Below are 22,912 nucleotides of genomic sequence, written 5' to 3' on the forward strand. Positions count from 1 at the left end.
CCAGATATTTTACAGAAGTAACTGCTACCAGTGTTTGTTCCGCTGTCATATAATCATACAATAAAGGATCCTTCTTTCTATGTATTTGCAATACATTACATTTGTCTATGTTAAGGGTCAGTTGCCACTCCCTGCACTAAGTGCCTATCCGCTAGAGATATTCCTGCATTTCGCTGCCATTTTCTAATGCTGCAGCTTCTCGGTATATCACAGTATCATCTGCAAAAAGCCGCATGGAACTTCCAACACTATCTACTAGGTCATTTCTATATATTGTGAAAAGCAATGGTCCCAGTACCAGTACCATAATGCACCTTAATAACAGAGCTTCAAGCAAGAAACTACAGCTTTCCCTGAATGACCGGCATATCAGACATGAAGATAAGCCCAAATATCTGGGAGTAAAATTAGACCGAACACTAACGTTTAGCTCCCATCTGGAAGACACCAAACAGAAATTAAAATCTCAAAATGCCATTATGTCTAAACTGGCCGGAACATCATGGGAGTGTGGAGCTAATACACTAAGGACGTCAGCATTAGCCCTCGTGTACAGCGTGGCTGAATATTGTTCACCAGTCTGGGCGAAAAGTGCGCATGTAAAAAAAGTAGACACCCAATTGAAAGAGACGATGAGAATTATCTCAGGCACACTTAGGGCTACCCCATGTGGCTGGCTCCCAGTCCTTGCCAACATAGAACCCCCTGATATAAGGCGCTCCATGGCGACCTCAAGAATATATAGGAAGATCGTACACAATCCAGAACTCCCTATACACCAAGACTTATCACCCATCAACAGGCTAAAATCTAGGTCCCCCTTTTGGAAGATTGGCAGGGAATTACAGGACTTCGACCCAAAGCTAGTCTGGGGGGAATCATGGCGCAAAGGGACACACAAGAACCAAAAGCTTATCGATGACCCCAGCAAGAAGATAAATGGTTTTGGTCTGCCTCGGAAGTTCTGGGGTGCCTTAAATCGCCTTAGAACAAGCGTGGGAAGATGCAAACATCTCATGAATAAGTGGGGACTTGCGGAGAGTCCCGTGTGTGAATGTGGTGAAATCCAGACAATGGACCACCTACTGGTCTGTGAAGTGGTAGGATATAGTGGTGAACTGAAGGACATACATTACCTGCCTGACCTAGCCATAGATTGGCTCAAAACTATAAGTAGCATTGTGTAGTGTTGTAATTTCCTGGTGGATTGTAATTACAGTGTAATATTTGCCTTGTATATGCCGAACAAATAAATAAATAAATGGTCCCATAACACTCCCCTGTGGCACGCCAGAGGTTACTTCAACGTCTGTAGACGTCTCTCCATTGAGAACAACATGCTGTGTTCTGTTTGCTAAAAACTCTTCAATCCAGCCACACAGGTGGTCTGATATTCGGTAGGCTCTTACTTTGTTTATCAGGCGACAGTGAGGAACTGTATCGAGCGCCTTCCGGAAGTCAAGGAAAATGGCATCTACCTGGGAGCCTGTATCTAATATTTTCTGGGTCTCATGAACAAATAAAGCGAGTTGGGTCTCACACGATCGCTGTTTCCGGAATTCATGTTGATTCCTACAGAGTAGATTCTGGGTTTCCAGAAATGACATGATACGCGAGCAAAAAACATGTTCTAAAATTCTACAGCAGATCGATGTCAGAGATATAGGTCTATAGTTTTGCGCATCTGCTCGACGACCCTTCTTGAAGACTGGGTCTACCTGTGCTCTTTTCCAATCATTTGGAACCTTCCGTTCCTCTGGAGACTTGCGGTACACGGTTGTTAGAAGGGGGGCAAGTTCTTTCGCGAACTCTGTGTACTCATGTCGATATAAATCATCATTCATATCCACTTGTTCATTGTGTCTCACAAATAATGTGTTTGCACGTGTATTGCCGCCACTCCCTTGGTCAGAATAGTGGGTGCTCACTGCGACCGGTTTGATTTTTCGGCCGGTGCAGGAGCATTGACCTTGGTGACTGGAGTAGTTTCAGTGAGCAGTACAGACTGTGTTGTGTTACGCCAATTCATGTCATTGGCTGCGCATGACCCATCTTTACACCGTTTCGTGTTGGCAGCTGAGAAATTACAGTTCACACTATTATGTTGTCCACGAGATGAGGTGTAGCAGCCATATTACACGAGAAAACGAGAGAAGTACTAATTTGTAGTAAAAACGTAAGAAAACCTCCCGTTCTTGGCTTTTGTTTACGTACTGAAGTAATTGCAAAACATCACATTGCACGTCTTTGTATCAGGAAAGTTTACAGTTATCGGCTGGAAATTTATGTCACATACTGAGGTATCCAGTCTTTTCGATCTGTACAAAACAGAAGCTTCTAAGTTAATGCACCCGACAAGTAAGCCGTATTACAGGTCATGTTTTGGCTATCGAAAATTCCATTATTGTCCGGTTTAAGTGCCTTGGAGTAGACCTATGGAGGATGCTAAGTTCACCGGACTTGGATACGATGTGACGTCATTATGACGCATGCACGCTACATCGAAAACGATAGAAACCGTATATCGACTATTCGACTTTTGTGAACTTTCGAGAGATTGTGACATGGTGGCGCTGTGCTCTGCGCCATTCGTTTAAATGTGTTTTGCGTTTAAATCGTGTATTGTACTGTGTTTGTGTCCTGTGCGTTGTTTTTCGTTTGCTCGTCTCTAATTGTGTGTTCACCATTCGAGAGACTAATGAGAGGAAAGCTTACCACCATGGAATGCTTTGACACTGCATTCAATCATTTCATACGTCAATCAGTACTAGACACTAACCTTTGGTTAAGATTACATTGAGAAATCCACTTCCCCTCGTATATCATCTCCGGTCGACGATTTTTCTTCAACAATGCCTCATATTTTTCTTTTTAAGTTCGAAATTCAATCATTCTACACATCAGTCATTACTGGACACTAAGGCACCTGTCCGAGTGTAAAATTACTTGGAATCATGGTTAATAAAAGACTATCGTGGGATGGACATATAAATTACTTAGCTAACAAACTTGCACGAGTTCTCTTTCACCTATATAAATTAAGAAAAAAAGTCAGCAAGAGTATGCTGCTACAATCTAATATGTACTGACATTGTATGAAACCATACTAAAATGTTGATAATAAATAAATATTATTTTCGGCGTAAGCATTCAATACAACAATCACACAATCTAATCTGGTCGAGACATAAGAAGACTTCACTTTTTTACGTAGTGTTTTCAAGGCCACGGTCAGGAATATTTCTATTAATATCCAACGCTTTTATTTTGGCGAAATACATATACGCTACCACACTGAGCTGTTTTCAGAATCGCACGTGTCGAAACAAGCTACTAGCTGACGACTAGTGATGGGGAGCTCGTGAATGAGTCGTTCAAATGAACGCTTCACTCCAGTGAAGTGTGAACTAACCACTCAATTTCAATGAACTGGTACTTCAAACTCTTCAGAGATAGCATACTCCACACTTTTTCCTAGTTCACTCACTCTCTTCCCCTCTCCCACTACATCAGCGCTACTTCACTCATCCTCCCTTCACTTCAGTCCTCCCTCCACTGCCTGTCGACGAATCGCGCGGTGTTTGTGGGGAACGATAGGTTTTCGAGGTGTTGAGGCGGTGAGGGGCGAGGGGAAGGCAGCGTCAGCTGCTTCCTGCAGTGCTGGCATCATTACCCGTGACCATTTGTGCAGTTATACTTCGCGTCTACGAGTAGCCTACCGTTGGCAGCGCTTGCAGACAAATGAATATTAAAGATCCAAACGAAGAGGCTGGCTGTGTGAGCACGAGCAGCCAACATGAAAATAAAAGGTTTGTTAATAACACTGAAAGAGGGTTCAAAATGGTTCAAATGGCTCTGAGCACTATGCGACTTAACTTGTGAGGTCATTAGTCGCCTAGAACTTAGAACTAATTAAACCTAACTAACCTAAGGACATCTCACACATCCATGCCCGAGGCAGGATTCGAACCTGCGGCCGTAGCGGTCGCTCGGCTCCAGACTGTAGCGCCTTTTTTTTTAATTATTATTTTTTTTACTCATTTTGTTCGATTTTGTTCGTTGCATCTGCTCGTGGCGGACGTCGTAAGACATCCGTTCAAGTTCGTTGTTGATCGATTAACTCAGTATTTTTATTACAGAGGGCAGCTAACCCTCTGACCGAACACGCTGAGCTACCGTACCGGCAATTCGCCTAGAACCGCACGGCCAATCCGGCCGGCCTGAAAGAGGGATTTTACTTGAAATCGTACCAATGACTACAGGTGACAGTTTACGTTTTGAATGTGGAGGGTTATTATTCTCAACAACAATAAAATCTACAGGAAAACTTCTGAATAATTATTTAACGTAGGTGTACAGACTTTGTGACAGTGGTAAACATACTCATTCTATTTTGCATTAAATTTCAAAAGGAACATAAAATTGGACTGCATTTCGTTGGTAGCCCTAGTTTTCAGTCCATGAATACAACAAATAATGTTTCACTTGGCAGATAAAGGCTTTTTTGGGCGCTTCATGAAAAAATGTCGAGCAAGATTAAATGTATCACCTTCTTTATATGTGACAGGCTTCTCTGTTTATCTTTCCTTTGTCCCCTTCGACCATGCTCTATTTAAGTTAACTCAGACGCTGTAAGAGCGTAAAACGTTGCGTGCACGTTACTGCATAAATCGGCCATCTGTTGGGAAAATTATGAAGTATTACGAAGCTTTATTGTACGAGGGAGCGTAGCCGCGGCTGAGCTGCGAACTGGGCAAGTTCGCCAGGCTTCCGTACTTCATGAATGAACTACTTCATTTGAACGCTTCACGGCAAAGAGTGAAACGAATGAAGTAGTTCACGGGAATGAACGAGTTCGACTCATCTCTAATTTACGTGGTGTTTTCAAGGCCACGGTCAGGAATATTTCTATTAATATCCAACGCTTTTATTTTGGCGAAATACATATACGCTACCACACTGAGCTGTTTTCAGAATCGCACGTGTCGAAACAAGCTACTAGCTGACGACAGTTTAGAATCTCGAACGTTCGTAAAAGTCGATAGGTGTGTTAATCGGCTAAAGCGTATATACGTCATAATGACGTCACATCATATCCAGGTTGGGTGAACTTAGCATCCTCCTTGACCTATGACCTCAGCCTTTTGCGCGAGATGAGGTATAGCAGCCACATTACACGATTACACGAGAAAATGGGAGAAGCATTAATTTGTAGTAAAAACTTAAGAAAACCTCCCGTTTTTGACAATTTTTTTCGTACTGACATATTGCACAAACATCACATTGCTCACCATTCCTTCGGTAAGGATTACAATTGTCGGCTGAAACTTTATGTCATGTACTGAGGTATCCAGTCTCTTCGTTCAGTACAAAATGGAAGCTTCCAAGTTAATGCAATCGACAAGTAAGACGTAATACATGCCATGTTTTAGTTATCGAAAATTCAATTATTGGCCGGATTAAGTGTCTTGCATTTGATCTAAGACCTTAAGGTTTGTCTTGAGATGAGATATAGCAGCCACATTATACGAGAAGTATTAAATTGTAGTAAAACCTACAGAAAACCTCCCGTTTTTATCACTTGTTTTTGTACTGACGCAGTGCCAGAACATCAGTTAGCTCGCCTTTCTCTCGGGAAAGTTCACATTTATCGACTGGAAATTTATGTCACGTACTGAGGTATCCAGTCTCCTCGTTCTGTACAAAATAGAAGCTTATACATAAATGCAATCGACAAGTAAGCCGTAATACAAGTCATGTTTTAGTTATAGAAAATTCAATTCTTGACCGGATTACATGCCTTCCATTTGACATAGGACCTTATGATTTTGCACGAGACGGGTTGTAGCAACTACATTACACAGGAATACGTGAGAAGTATTAAATTGTAGTTAAAACGTAAGAAAACCTCCCGTTATTGGCATTTGTTTTCGTACTGACGTAGTGCCAATACATCACATTGCTCGCCTTTATCTCGAGAAAATTCACGTATTTCGGCTGGAAATTAATGTCACGCACTGAGGTATTCAGTCCCATCGTTCTGTAGAAAATAGAAGCTCCTAAGTTCATGCAATCGACGAGTAAGTCGTATTACATGTCTTGTTTAGGCTATAGAAAATTCCATTATTGTATGGTTAAGTGCCTTGGAGTTGACCTAAGACCCTCAGATTATGCACGGGATCAACGAGTTAAAATTTCATAGAGTGGCTGAAATACTAGTTACAGCGCTCCTAGCGGCAACCAACGATAACTCGGCCGCCATGTTCTCCTTAGTCAAAACATTAGGAAAGCGTTACTGTTGTTTGTGTTGGAAGTGTGTCAGATGTTGTGATATTACTGCAATATTTAACTTTTCTAGTTGACTTTTTTGTTACAAAATATGAAGTCAACATGCCTTCAGTGTGCTCAGCGTTCAACTGCACAAATCGCAGCGATAAAACAACAAATATTTCATATTATAAGTAAGTATATTAGTACCGAAATACGACACACGTTTTTTAATGTTTATTAAAGAGTCATTTGCATTGGAACTGTAATTATGCTTAAGACAAATGCAGGAAGTAATTTATTTATCGTTGATTACAGATTTCCTTTAAAAGATAAGGAAATTACAAAAAGATGGGCTATAAATATGAAGCGAGAAAACTGGTTTCCTACTACAGCCAGTTACCTCTGTTCAGCTCATTTTGAAAAAAAATATATGTACCACACAAATGTCCAGAGGCGCCTTTTGTCAAAACCAGTACCTACTATCTTTAACTTTCCACCACATTTACAAAAGCAAGATAAAGTATTACGACCACAACCCAGAAAGCGATCTTTCGACAATTTGCAAGATAGTGCTATTACAGTGACATCATTAGCACAAAGTAAGTCAATAATTTAATTTTACTCCGTGTTCTTATTACTTTGAATTACATACTTTCTATTATAATCTTATGGTGTAACTGTTATAAACTTATGATGTAACTACATTCTTTCAGTGCCTGTCGGACCCACATCTGTTTCTGCTGACCACAATTACTGTCTACCAAGCCCTAAGAAGTTGAAAACACAATATAACAGAGTACAAGCAGAGAATGTGCGACTAAAGAAGCGGATAAAGCAAATGAAGCAACTTAGTGTACGACACAAAAGAAGAATAGTGCAGTTACAGACTGTAGTTGCTGGTTTGAGAAGAAGGCTATGTAGTTCAGTTTCTGAAATGTTAAACAGTGAACATGTAGTTGGTTTGTTGAAGGAGCTATTGGAACTTCAGTGCAGTGCTAAGGTATGCCATTATTCTCAGCAAATAAGGAAATTTGCCCTGACCCTACACTTTTATTCTGCCAAGGCATACAGCTACTTACGAAAATTTGTGAAATTACCCCACCCAAGAACGCTTCGACTTTGTTATTGAATTACTATGCTTGTGTTAACTACTTGTAACACATATTTCAAATAAATTCTCGTTCACAGTGTGCTGGTTTTTGAGGCTTTGACTGTTTACTTTGAAATAGCGACAAAAATATCGCATTTCTGCGCCCGTTACTGTTTCTAATAGTTAACCACAGCATGTTTAGAAGTTTCACCATAATATTCTGGTGGTACCTGCTCTAATTACATTAATTTATGGGCAACAAGTAACGTTATAGTGGATGGACAGACTTATTTGAGTTGTCTTGTAGTGTTACCTACATCGAAAAGTTTAGCCATATTTCGGCAAAAACATCCCTTTTTGCTGTCAGTGTACACTGAAATGACTGCTGTCTATTGCTTGTTTTAGAAAAAATAAAGATAGTATTTCAAGTAAGTCAAACGCAGTTACAAGGGGGCGGGACACAGCAGACGAATGCCTTGACTAAAGAAAACATGGCGGCCAGAACTTCAATTTGCTTCAATCATGGCGGACCTATAGCCACTCTATGAAATTTTAACTTGTTGCACGAGATGAGGTGAAGTAGCCATATTGAACGAGAAACCGTGAGAAGCAAGGAGGTATATAAACTACGTAGAGTGGCTATCTGTGAGGTAACAGCGCTCCCAGCGGCAGCAAAAAGCAACAGCGGCCGCTATTTTTTGAAACGTCTACATGTCAGTATATTTACATTTGGTGTATAGTACTGGCGTTAGAAAATAACTGTTTTCCGGTTGCAATTTGATTTAAAAGTCTTATTGGCCAATCGCGAATCATGCGCAGTGTATGTGCAGCGTACAATTGCGCTAATAGAGGTGATAAAACAACTGGAATATCATATTGCAGGTGAGTATCTAAATGCGTGTTGTACTTAGCGTCTTGTGCATCATTTTCGTGTTTAAGCTGTATAAAAAATGTAAATAAGCTACTGTATACATGTCTCTTTATTTTTAGATTTCGTCTGAAAATGAAAGAGCTGTTAAGTCGGTGGGTAGCCAATATGAGGCGAGATAAGTGGCAGCCATAGCTACATATGCTCGTTTCACTTTAAAGATTGGTACATGTATAGTACAAACGAGAAAAGGCGACTTCTGGCAAACGCAGTACCGACAAATTTACGTTTCCTGACCATCTGCAGAAAACAACTATAGTATAGAAACAACCAAGGAAATGGCTTGTCAGTGAAGAATGAGCTTCCTTATCAAATGAGCCAGGTAAAATAGTTTTTCTGTTATTTACTTGCTATATGGGTTATGTGTGAATTGTACTATTAACCAATGTATGTTTAAAGAAAAATAAAGCTTAATGATAATACTTCATTTTTGTAGGTGATAGAGTGAATCAGAATGATCATGCAGATTATTCTTATTGTTTGCCTAGCCCCAAAAATTTGAATAGAATTATGAGGCACTACAGAAAAGGACCGAGAAGCTGAGGAAGCAGGCGAAACATGCAAGGCAAAGTGTTTCAAGAAAGAAGAAACAAATTGTGACATATAAAACAGTGGTTGTAGGCCTAAATAAGAGACTTCAAGACTGTGCTTCTGAAATGATAGGATGTGACAAAAATAGTGATATTCTGAAGCACTTTTTGCAATGCAAAACAAATGTTCAATTCCTGAATATCCTAAAGAAATAAGACAGTTTGCCCTTACACTCAATTTTTACTCCTCCAAAGCTTATAATTATTTGAGGAAGTTTGTTAAATTACCCCATCCTCAAACACTTCGCAGGTGGGCAACTCCAGTAAATGGCAGTCCTGGATTTACAGAAGAAAGCGTAAAAAAAAATTAGCAGATGAGGTTCAATGTAGTTCAGGACCTATTTGAGCTGCACTTATGTTCGATGAGGTGGCTCTTAAAAACGATTGAATATGGGATGGTAATAAGGTCTGGGGTTATGTTGATTTAGGGCAAGGATGTGCGGAAAGTGATGATGGCCAAATAGCAAAAGAGCACTAGTGTTTATGGTCACTGGGATTAATAGGAGTTGGAAAATTCCTGTTGGCTATTGTTTTCCCCTAATGGTTTAACAGCAAGTGTGAAACTTAATTTACTGCAGTAGTACTTCCGTAAATTGGAGGAAACTGATGGAAAACAGGTTTCATTGCAATAAAATGCATCAAAAATAGTTTTTATACTGCCCAAAGGGTGCATTCAAATTGTTAACAGTAGCAGAAAGGGTTCTCAGGGATTGTCAAACCTTAATATGGAAGAACAACTATCTTCTGTAGTTGTGTGTGGAATTGTTCAGAATGTTGGGTGACAGGCCGAATTTATTTACTCGAATTTGACCATCTAATGGTGCCAGCTGAATTTGGAGAAGAGTCACATTACTCTTTTCTAGTCAGGATGCTGTTAAAATAGTATTTTAATTGTAGGTAACACCATTTGTGCAAAAACCAGGCAACTGGAAGAAAGAGGGAAACATATTCGGCAAATATAAACAAACTTATATTGTTTAAGGGACAATGAAAGGTCCTTCGCTGTCAGTTGATCGTTTTTGGACCTACTGAATTATTTAAAATAGTTTTTGACCTAATCTATATGGCATTGCAGCGAAATGAACTGCAACAATTCGAAATAAACTTTTCAATTAATCGATGTCAGAAGTGTGTTTCATTTCTTTTAGCTTTCATCACTAAATGTTTCACAGTAGAGAAATCTGATTGTCAGTACAGATTGGCTTTTTTTTACGCAATGCATAGTAAATAATAGCAACGTTCAGTATTAGCAGACGACGTGTAGGCTGCACCTTGACGTTACAAGACATGGCGGCTCAGTTTTCAAGTTGCTTCCAACATGGCGGTGCCATAGCCAGTCTATGTTGTTTATATAGGTCGTTGGTGAGAAGTGATAAATTGTATTAAAATCTTAAGAAATCCTCCCGATTTTGTCATTCGTTTTCCTACTGACGCAAAGACAGAACGTCACATTGCTGCCCTTTCTGTCGGGAATGTTTGCATTAAATGGCTGGAAATTTATGCCACGTATTGAAGTTTCCAGTGTCATCGCCCTGTACAAACTAGAAGCTTCTAAGATAATGCAATCAACAAGTAAGCTTTATTATAGGTCATGTTTTAGCTGTCGAAAATTCAATTATTGACGGGTTTAAGTACCTAGCAGTTGAACTATGATGTTAATATTTTGCACGAGACCAAGTCTAGCAGCCACATTTCACGAGAAAGCGCGTGAAGTAATAATTAGTAGTAATAACACAACAAAACCACCCGTTATTGTCAATTTCTTTTAGTACTGGCGTAATGCCAGATCATCGCATTGCTCGCCTTTCTCTAGGGAAAAGATTACATTTATTGGCTGGAAATTTATGTCACGTACTGATATATCGAGTCTCTTCATTCTGTACATGATAGAAGCTACTAAGTTAATGCAGCCGTATTACAGGTCATGTGTTAGTGACCTAGGACCACAAGATTTTGCACGAGAGGAGGTGCAGCAATCACATTAGACGAGAAAACCCAAGATGTATTAATTTGTAGTAAAAACTTAACAAAATCTCCGGTTTTGTTATTTGTTTTCAGACTGACGTAATACTAGAACATCACATTGCTCGCCTTTCTCTCGGGAAAGATTACATTTATGGTCTGGAAATTAATGTTATGAACTGAGGTATCCTGTCCCTTCGTTCTGAACAAAATAGAAGCTTCTAAGTTACTGCAAGTGATAAGTGAGCCGTATTACAGGTCATGTTTTAGTTACAGAAAATTCAGTTATAGACTGGATGAAGTGCTTTTTAGTTTACCTAAAACCAGGCGCGGCTCGTGGTTTCTATACTGGGGAAGGCTCCGGCATTTATCGATCGGAGCCAACATAGACCTTGGGTTACGCTACAGATTAGTCTGGCATAAACAACTAAGAATTCAGGGGGAGGGTGATGGGCTGATCACTCTCTACCCATAATTTTACGTACTGTATCTTCTATAATCAGGTATTAAATATCTTTAGAAGCTAACTTCGAGTTAAAAGCTTTGGTTGGGGTTTTTATATGCCATCATTACATTTTGTGATACTTTGCAGCAAATCATATGAAAAGACGCATTTCAGAGAGATCTTTAGTGCGATGAATGTTAACTTTGCGGCTGCTTAATATTTTTGGTGTTTTCAGTTCTAAACTTAAGGCATTTACTTTGGTTTACCTCCAAAGCTTGAAGTTTACGAGTTTGCATGACAATACTGTGATGTTTTGGTGACGTCACAGGTCTTGTGCTGTGATTGGGTGGCATGAGCAATCCGTGCAACTGCCATATTAATTCACATGTTTGAGAAGCGAACAGCTCATATTTATTGTGTATTATGAAAATATGCATTTATGTGAAATAGCGCACTAAAGATCTCTCCAAAATACGTCATTTTTAGTACGGTTTGTTGTGCTAAAGTACACAAAATGTGACACTGTAGCGCAGCACACTGTACCAGTACCAAAAGTTAAAATTTAACTTATTTCATGATATCTTTGTGAGTATATTTGAGAACAGTCTCCCTAAGAAAACAGTGAAATGTATTTGTAAGAAACTATCTAAACAGCTGTGGCTTTCTAAAGAGATAATGGTATTTTGTAAACAGAAAAGGGAAATGTATCTTACAGCTAAAAGAAGTAATGATCCAGAAACAGCCAAACATTACGAAAACTACTGTGCTATGTTAAGAAAAGTTATTAAAAAGTCCAGTAGTACGTGCATCATGTCTGAGAATAGCACCTCTGATAGTAAAATTAAAACAATATGACATATAGTTAAAAGGAAACCAGGGTAGCTGAGAACATGGGAAAACTGCATTTCAATACCATAAAGATGCTGCAATTCAGCAACTATATAAATTTGAAGAGGTTGAAAAAATCAGCCAACCAGTTGCAAACCAAAGGTTTGTTCAGCCCTTGACCTAGGCATAGATATTTATAAAAATATCTTTTTCATAAAGAGTAGGCCTTATTACATCACATATTGGCAAATGCAATATGCTAAATATGTAAATGTAATTTTCTGAAGAGTATATTTTTATAAATATCGAAGCCCAAGTCAAGGGCGAAATCAACTTTTGGATTGCAACTGGTTGCCTGTTTTTTTTTACACTCTTCAGACTGTGTTTCTATCAAACTGAATGAAAAGTTTTTTAACAAAAAGTCAGAAGTAAAAAATATTTTTAATAATAATTTTATAGGTGTTATAGAGAAAATATGATCCAGCTCTTCATTAGAATATGCAAGGTCGTATATGGAAGAGGCAATACCTCTGCAATTTTATAAAATTGAAATTCAATCCACTTCTCCTACTGAAATCTGGAAAACAATAAATTCACTTGCATGGAACTGATGGCATTTTCGACAGAGTACTAAATACTTGTTCCAAATAGGTAAGTAGGATTCTATGCTCACTGACACAAGGCATTTTTCCAGACAGACTGAAATATGCTATTGTCAAACCACTGCATAAAAATGGGGATAGGTCTGACCCTAATGACTACCATCCAGTTTCACTAATGACAACTTTATCAGAAATTTTTGAAAAACCAACGTATTCAAGAGTAGCTTCATATGTTTAGGTTCTGCTGCTTATGCTGTGAGGGTTATGGGTAATTTTGGTGATGAACATTTCAGTAAATTATCATACTAGGCCTATTTTCATTCACTGCTTTCGTATGGCATCATATGTTAGGGTAATTTATCATTAAGAGTAAAAGTATTCATTAAACAAAAGTGTGTAATCAGAATAATATCCGCAGCCCACCCAAGGCCTCCATGCAGACATTTATATAAGGAACTAGGGATATTCACAGTATCTTCACAATACATATACTCACTCACGAAACTGTTTATCAATAACCCATCCCAATTCGAAAATAATAACAAAGTGCATGACTTCAACACTAGAAGAAAACATAACCTTCACTATTCTAGGTTAAATCTAACTTTGGCACAGAAAGGGGTGAGTTATGCCTCACAGTCTTTGGTCATTTACCAAATAGCACAAAAAGTCTGATATGTGCATTTTAAAAAAAATTAAAAGAATTTCTGAATGACAACTCCTTTTACTCAGTGGATGAATTTTAGATATGAAGTAACAATTGTAAAAAAGCTTAATTATATTGTGTAAAGAAACCTTATGTTAAATTGGTATGATCTACATCGTTACAAAATGTCGTTTTCATGATCTCTGGAACACATATTAATTTAATGTAATTCTCTGGATGAAGATCTTGTAGACAAATTATTAAAGAAGGTCGTCATCTACACTGATGATATAATAACAAGTCTGAGTCACAGACGAACATTTGGGGCCATTAGTAAGTTGCACAAGCTTTCAGGGAAGCTGGAGTAACTGTTACTCTACAGAACACAGAACAAGAAAAAAAAACAAATTCTTGTCTAGTTTATTGGACACATCATCACACCACAAGCAACCAAATCTAATTCAGACAAAACTGATGCTTTCAGAAAATTTTCAGTACTTAAGTACCATTCATAATCAAACACATATCGTGGATTCTGTGATTTCTACAGAAAATTCATTGATGGACATGGACTAGTGATGATGTTAGAAAGGAATACATCAACTCTGTCAGATCATATGAACTGCAGCATATTGAAAACATAGAGTTATATCATAAAATTGAATTACTTTATTTTGTCACTGTGTTACAAAAATATACAGAACTTGAAGTTTAGTTTTATGAAATGTATGTTAGCTGCACTCTTTAAGGAGTATATGTTATCTAGACTGTCCTTAAAAAGCAACTACACAAGTGTCATATGTCTTATAATGTGTGCAGATAAGTTGCAGTTCATTTGCCATTTGCAGCCGACAACAAGAGGATACAGAAGGCGAGACATACAAAATTTTTATGTACATGTTATTTTACAGTGCATAGGTGGAGCGACAGTGACGTGTAGACGTTTCAACATACAGTTTTTTGGCAGAACAACTAATGTTGTCTCGGTCCATGTTGTCTGGTGGGGTCGAGAGGTGTCTTTGGGAGCAGCAGCTGCTGTTATGGGAGGTAGTATGTCATACTGTGATGTGGTGTGACAAAGCAATGATTCAAGTTAGTCAGTGTACGACATTTCATTTCTGCCAACATCACAACTGAGGTGGTCAATGCACGGTCGCATTACTCCCCAGCCATCAATGTGCTTGTTTATAGTCCCACTTCTTACCCACTTCATTGCACAGCAGTACATCATGTGTAATTACATGTGCAATTACCACAATGTCATTGCCATAGTCTGCAGTACCAATAAGATGATTGAGTGTTTTTGTGTGAAACCAGTGCAGCATGCAGGATGTGATGTGCATAATGCACATTATCATGGTTTTTAAAGTACTTCACAAGAATGTGTTTACAGATGCTATGTAGTTGCATGGATTCAATGTTGTCGACACTATAATTACAGCATACATTTTTTATTATTTTTTCTTTTTCGATTTTATTCTCTGACCTTAAGAAATAGAATGTTAACTGTGTGCCAAGTTAGAATTTTTATTTTCTTCGAATTGTTTACTTCTTATCCTCGTTCTGTGACTGTATGTGTATAACTTATTATAACTTTCACTGGATAACATGTTGTATTTTATTTGCATAATGAATTTTGTCAAATGTTCGAAATTGTATTTTACTGCTTGACAGTAGCACAAAGATGTTTATGGAACTTGATTTTCTCCAACACACATTAAGTTGAAATATAACATTCTTTTCCTAAAATTTTACAAAAGTTCAGTAGGGATCTTTTCTATGCTGCAGACATGTCTTTATACTGAGATGCATTTGGATAACCCTTTAACATTTTCAAAAATTTAGGTATAAACATTCTGCACAATTTTTGGCATTGTGTATGTTGTTTTACTTTGATGTTTCTCTATTTGATATGGTGTGTTATGGTTAGATAGTATGTTACTTTTATGTGTTATAAGGAATATACTTCGATGCATTTTGCTATATTTATTCTAATACTTTGATACACTAATCACAAAAAATAATGTTGTTTTTTGTCTTGCTTCCACCTCTTCTGGCAATAATAGTTGGATAAACACTTCTTGAGTTATAGTAGACCTATATGGCACTAAACAGTTAGAAGAAAACACACACACACACACACACACACACACACACACACACACACACACACACACGACAAATGTAACAAATGCTTGTTCATTGTTTATTTATTATGAACATACTGTTGTACAAATTTACTGATGCTTTGAGAAATCATTTTCATCTTTTTATATTGGTTTATTATTTAGAGATATATTTACATGATTTTTTTGCACATATGTGACATAATTATGAATTTATTCTTGTTTAACTTTAAGGGGTTCTTTTTATTTTGCTTTTTTTCCCTTAACAGCCTCATTTGCACTCAATTAAACACAAAAAGAATATTTTCTGTCTGTGTGGACATCTGAGATAACCTAACCTAACCTAACCTAACCTAACTCTAACCTAACCTGACTCTAACCTAACCTAACCTAAACTAACTCGAACCTAACCTAACCCAACCTAACCTAACCCAACCCAACCTAACCCAACCCAACCTAACCCAATCCAACCTAACCCAGCCCAACCTAACCCAACCCAACTTAACCCAACCCAACCTAATCTAACCTGCTACCAATGTCAGAAACAAGATTGTCCAGGTTCTGCAATAGTAACCATAAACCAAAGCGTTCATCAGTTGGTCTTGTCCTCCTCCCTAATAGTTGAGACATGTTAAGCACTTTGGAGGAATCCATGTTGACACTTTCAACTATCCCAGAAGACTGATTAGAAGAGGCCAACATGCATCCTTATATTCTCTACAAATCCGAGATGATTGCACTTCCGGTCACGTGTTTTCCGGTCATACACTCTGCTTTGATCCTAGCCCAATTGCGCTATTTTGTGAGCAAGGTGTTCATCGGAGGCAAGGCGGCTTCCCCACCTCCCCCCTGCAAGTAACGCATTTGTGCTGCAGGGAGACACCCCTCTCCTTGCACATCAGTTCTGAGAGTGACTTCGGTTCACTGATGTAAAGGGGATGATTTGGTATGGTGAGGGATATGAATTGCATGTTTACTAGATCGAGACGGTACTGAGTGACATATTCCCTGGTTGGAGATCAGTTTGACGTTCCAATATTCCTGCGAGTCTTGTACGCATTTGATGAGCTGTAGACAACATTGTGATGTTTAGTTGTCGGTGCAAAAGTGGTTATCAGTGTAAAATAGTTTGTTACTGTTGAATGTAGCTCTGTAGAAAGAAAGAACAGGATGACAGTGCTTTCCTAGGACTGGGGGTAGTATCGTGACTTATAGGCAGTGTGAGTGTGGGCATAAGATCATTTTTTCGTATACTGTACAGATATAAAGGATAACTGCGCTGTTTGTGTAGAATGTGCTTATATTGTATTTTAAAGTTTGTGTGGCTTACACTCTGTGAACTATGTTTATACTGTGTTGTAAAGTTACTATTGCTTATGTCATGGGATGACTAGAGAGGATGACTGTGTGTCCTATCGTGAGGGACGTATAGATTGAGTACATGGATAATGGTGAGCGATTTTTTACTTGGAAAATTATATGCGCTACAGATAGTGAGGCGCAGTTGTCAAGAGGAGACATTAACTGTACAATGTTCGGTGTCAGACTGTAGCAGCAACGGTAATATTTAATTTTAGTTACACTGTTAATTGTCTTCCTCTCTTGCAACAATTTTGTGAATCTGGGATGTATCTGATAATGTGTAGGCAATTTTGGGTGTTTAATTGTCAGTGCAATTTAGCGATTTGTGCAAAATAAGCAAAGAAAGCCTCGGAAAGAAAAAGTGGATCATACTTTGATACCGGCTGCATCACTAATTCGGCGGGTAAATTCGATAAGAGCGAACCAGAATGCTCGATTGACTGTGGTGGGATATAGGAGGGAACGTTTGCGTATTTTGAGAGCTGGAAAGGTACCACGTTAGGAAAGTTGGGAAGAGTGGATTCGATGTTATTTTCGTAAACAGGTTCTGTTATGGGAAGACTTTCCTTGCACACAACCTGAGACATCTAGAAAGCGAGCGGTAACTATTTATGGGACATTGACTTGGGTGTTATTTTTTTAAAGAGCGATGTGAGGTAAGAATAACGTTGAGAACGTTTTAGATGGTGAGTCGTCACGCAGACGTTTCGCGGCGAGGCGAGAGCAATGCCGGATAGTTACATATGGTTAAACGTGTGTGTGTGTGTCAACACGCCCTGCCTTCAATGGCAGAGACAAGTGGCACCTGGATATGCCTGACATATGAGACTGGCGTGAGCGATGCTTGGAATGCAACTTTCACCGGTGTTCGACGACGCTGATTCAGGGCCCGAGCCGCGGCCACCTCACTTCGCGTGGACCAGCTTCGCTCGCGTTATCGTATGCGTCTAGGTGAACATATATTTGGATAGGAATTTAACGGGTGTGAAGTATAAATGCGGCTGTCGCCATCTCATGTTTGCAGAGGCCGAGCAGGGACCTGTGCGCGGTTTGATAGCTGACTTCGTGGGGGACTGGGTGTGGTGTAGGGTGCTTGCGTGCGTCTGTTGCGTTATTTTGCGAGCGGCCCTGCAGGCTGTGCCATGCGTTGTTTGGACAGTTTACGAGTACTGAGAGTGTTTGCAGATATGTGTACTGCATTATTTAGGAGCAGTTTGTTATTGTGTTCTGTAATGAGGAGTTGTTTGTGCGTCTGTGGGCTATGCAACATGACCCCAGGCACATCTGGGTAGATGTTTTGTGATAGAGTGATAAATATAATCCATGCCTAAATAAAATGTTCGAAAATAAATAGATTGCAGTCATTCCTTACTCTCCGCAGCAGCCCAGAGCAGGGTGAGTCGTTTTCCCTAAGCATTTAGGTTTACGTCAGGAAAGGGACAATAGCATCCTCTCCTGGTGGTATGAGTACTAGACCTCGTGGAGAACATACTGTTTGCCGCCATCATGGATAACTGTACTTGCGTCATTAGTTGGTGTCACGGTGGCGTCCTCTGATGGCGACGAAATGTACTAAAGCAGTTGGGGTCTGGAGCTCGTGGTGAACTCTCTAGGTGGCACCGAGCGGGGTGGCGCAGTGGTTAGACACTGGACTCGCATTCGGGAGGACGACGGTTCAATCCCGCGTCCGGACATCCTGATTTAGGTTTTCCGTGATTTCCCTAAATCACTCCAGGCAAATGCCGGGATGGTTCCTCTGAAAGGGCACGGCCGACTTCCTTCCCAATCCTTCCCTAATCCGATGAGACCGATGACCACGCTCTCTGGTCTCCTTCCCCAAACCAACCAACCAACTCTAGGTGGCGTCATCTTAGATTACGGTACTTGCATCACTACAGCGTCCTCTAGTGGCATCGATATGAACTAAGTCAGTTGGTAGAGGTGGGCCAAACGGTTATTCTGGAGTAACCGTTATCACAGTTCTAGTTATTCTTTGATAACCGTTATCGTTAACCGTTATTAATAACCGCCAAGTTATTTTTCGCTAGCGAATACCGAATACTCCGACAGTTAAATAACGACATAGTTGGAATCCATCAGTTTAGTTATCAGTATAACTGCGAGTAGTGTGAAATAGCAGGAATGTCATATGAATCGTGTCATAACCTTAGCTTATTAACTCCGGGTACATTTTAGTTGATGTTAGAACGATTATTAGTGTTTCATATTATATGTTTGTAGGTTATCGGTCGCTATTAGAAATATTATCTTCGCAGCTGGGACAGAAAGTACGCGGAACTTCGCCAAAGCACTGTTTAAGTAAAGTGTTAACAACGTGCGTTTTTAAGTATGAAGTAATATGTAAACTGAGTACTGTAGGTTAAATTCGAAGCTTAATTTCTTGTGCTGCTCACATAATAGAATAAAGTGTACAGCCTTGTAATACAACAAAAAATATACGTAATGTGACAGATTCGTTTACTCCTGTGCTGTAAAAGCTAGTCCTATTGGGGAAAGTGTGAGTACGCTAATCCAAGTTTTATGTCAGATTTGCAAACTGCTCGATTTCTCCAGCGACAGCATGTTTATAACATATGAGACATGCAGATCGAAAAGGTTGACAGTGTTACATTTCTGGGACTACAACTCGATAATAAATTCAGTTGGTAAGGGCATACCACATTTTTTCATTCTATTATTTCATAAGGGAGCATATTCTGTGGTAACTTATCAAATGTAGCAAAAGTTTTTCGCATGTAAAAGCGTGTAATAAAAATCGTTTGTGGTATCAATTTAAGAACATCATGTAGGAACCTGTTCAAGGAACTTTGTATTCTAACCACTGCTTCCTAGTATATTTATTCCTTAATAAAATTTGTTACAAGTATTTCCAACCAATAGCTTAATACATAATATCAGTACTAGAAATGGGAACAGCAATCTACATAAAGACCTAAAATTACTTACCTTGGTCCAAAAGGGGTCCTATATTCAGGAACATGCATTTTCAATAAACTGCCAGCAAGTCAGCAACCATTAAAAACTTGGTTTCAGATAAGGCACGGTTTACAGTGTGTTTGAAAGACTATTTGATACAGAAGTGTCTGATTCCACCCGTCATCAATATGCTGGAAATGGCTATTTTAAATGTGTCTATGACATCGTCACTACATACACATGGCAACAAACACGAAGATACATATAAATAATACAATAACATTTCCCACCAAAAATACAATCAAACCAATGGGACAACTGCGGGAAATTGGGGGTTTTAGGGTGAGGACAAGCTAGTAAAAAAAAACACACCATGATCCCAAAACACAAAATGGAGAACAAAAAGAAAAAAAATACAGCATTCTGCTACACCAACAAAAATCTGCAGGAATCGGACACTTCACTTGAACAATATAGGTCAACTATAGGTGACCATACCAAAACACCAATACCCACAATTAAAAGTACGAAAATTGGAATCAGACATTTCCCTTGACCTACATAGGTCAACCTCAGATGATGATACTAAAACATCAACACACACAACTACGAAAATGGGAATCGGTCATTTCCGGTGACCTATATAGGTCCACAACAGCTACTGTTGCCAAAAAACCAACAACTACAACTGCGAAAAATAAAACCACAATCCCAAAAGTCCACAAATCAATCATCCCTACACAAATTAAATCACATTCAATACTGCATAAATACACAAAACATCACAGCTAGAAAAAAAAAATTAATTACTACCAGCAAATTCCGGCACTGCAACCTAGATCGACAGCCCCCCCCCCCCCCCACACACACACACACAAAAACCAACTCATAAACACCGTGCCGTAATGACATTCACACACCACAACACCTTTACGTCTAAGCAGACCGGTGGAATCAGTCGCTTCCATTGACCCCTCCTTCTACTCTGTAGATGAATATCGTAACAGAGACTGATAGACCAGCTTAGGTAAAAATTCTGCTATCTTTCAGTTTTGACAGCACTTGGTTGCAACAGTCAAGATCGGGTATTCTGTGTACAATAAATTTATTAAAAGTACGTAACTGTGTTTTATTCTGTCAGTGTACCAATTCTGTAAATATTAGCAGTTACTGTGATATATTCACATATTTTGACAATCTCCTGACAAATGATGAGGATAATAATTATTATATTCCACTGTATCTTTGGGGATCTAAACATAGACATTAGGAAAATGACAGCCAGAAATGTTAATTTAGTAAATATGTTAAGATCCTATAATCTCTTTTGTGCTAATGAAAGTCCTACAAGGCACTCCTCCTGTCTTGACAATCTAATAACAAATGTATACAAATGTGATTTTGAGCTAGGCTTACTTAATGTCGATTACCTGTCAGACCATAGAGGTATATGGGTGAAACTAATTACTAAAAAACCAAAAGAAGACGAGGAACAAACTCAGCGTGTCAGACTATCTACAGATACAAATATTAGCAAGTATAGAGAAGAACTTACGTCTATAGATTGGAATACTGTTATACATTCCTCCAGAAATGTTGATGAAGCCTTCAGCACATTCCTCAAAATCATTTCTGAAATCTTCCACACATGCTGTCCACTGGTTAAAAAACAAAAAAACAAAAATGTTAGGAAACCTAGCCACTCAACTTTACAGGAGTGGTTTTCACCCCAATTACAAAAACTGAGACTATTGGTAATTACTTGTCACGGTAAGGTCAAAAAGGGAGCAGTAGATAAAGAAACTTACAAAAACCTGAAAAGAAAATATAGATCTGAAATTAAAATAGCCAAGTGTAAGGCAAATGGCGATTTCATTAAAAAATCATACAATAAATTTAAGGCTGCATGGAAAGTAATAAAAGCAGAGCTAGGTATGGATATAAACTACAAAGACAACACAAATGCTGCTAATGTCACTGCTGATGATTTCAATCACTTTTTTGTCAACTCTGCCAATCTTAGCCTTCCATCCCATAGCAACCCGAATTCCAATTCAACACATACACCTATTTCTCACCCCATATCTGCCAGAAATTTTCAACAAAACATTACAAACATAGTGTCAGCTTGTAAATGGAGAGAAGTACAAGTAACTGATATAATTAAAGCAACCTCTAAATTAGGATACTCTAGATCTGAAGATGTGTATGGCCTGTCAAACTATGTAATTAAAAAAGCTGTAGATCTCATAACATACCCCCTTTGCATACTGATAAACTGGATGCTTTCGAGTGGACACTTTCCAGAATGTCTCAAAAAAACAGTTGTCATACCATTATACAAAAAGGGTGACAAGTCCTGTATCAATAATTATAGACCAATTTCACTTGTGCCTATTCTTTCAAAAATAATAGAACATTGCATAATGCAGCAAATATGCATACACCTATCAGACAATAATATATTAAATGATTCTCAGTATGGATTCAGGTCAAACTTATCAACAGTCAAAGCAGTTGAAAACCTTATCTCTTTTGTACTAAGTGCATTTGAGTCAGAATTATCTGCTGAAGCCATTCTAATTGACTTGAGTAAGGCTTTTGAATCAATTAACCACAAATTATTATTAGATAAACTGTGTTGCTATGGAATCAAACACCTGGAACTCTCACTAATTGAATCATACCTCAGCAATAGAAAACAAATAGTAAAGCATAATGACCAACAGTCACAGACTTTAAGTATAAAACGAGGTGTTCCTCAGGGCTCAGTGCTTGGCCCTCTACTATTTATATTGTTTGTAAATGACTTTCCGAACAACTTACCCTGTAAATCTATCCTCTATACTGATGACACAACATTAGCTAATTCTGGAAAGGATATAAACATATTGAAGGAGGAAAGTGAAGAGTGTCTCAAAATATCTAATATCTGGTTTAAAGCTAATGACTTATCTATGAACCATGAAAATACTGTCAAGATAATCTTCAGTTCATCAAACAGTAACATGGAGTTATCATCTGTTAAACTACTAGGAATACACATTGACTCAAAATTAACTTGGGACACACATACAGATTATGTATGTTGAAAGCTATCACGAGTTATCTACCTACTAGCCAAAC

This window comes from Schistocerca americana, chromosome 5 (genome assembly GCF_021461395.2).
Source record: "Schistocerca americana isolate TAMUIC-IGC-003095 chromosome 5, iqSchAmer2.1, whole genome shotgun sequence".
Classification (NCBI taxonomy): Eukaryota; Metazoa; Arthropoda; class Insecta; order Orthoptera; family Acrididae; genus Schistocerca; species Schistocerca americana.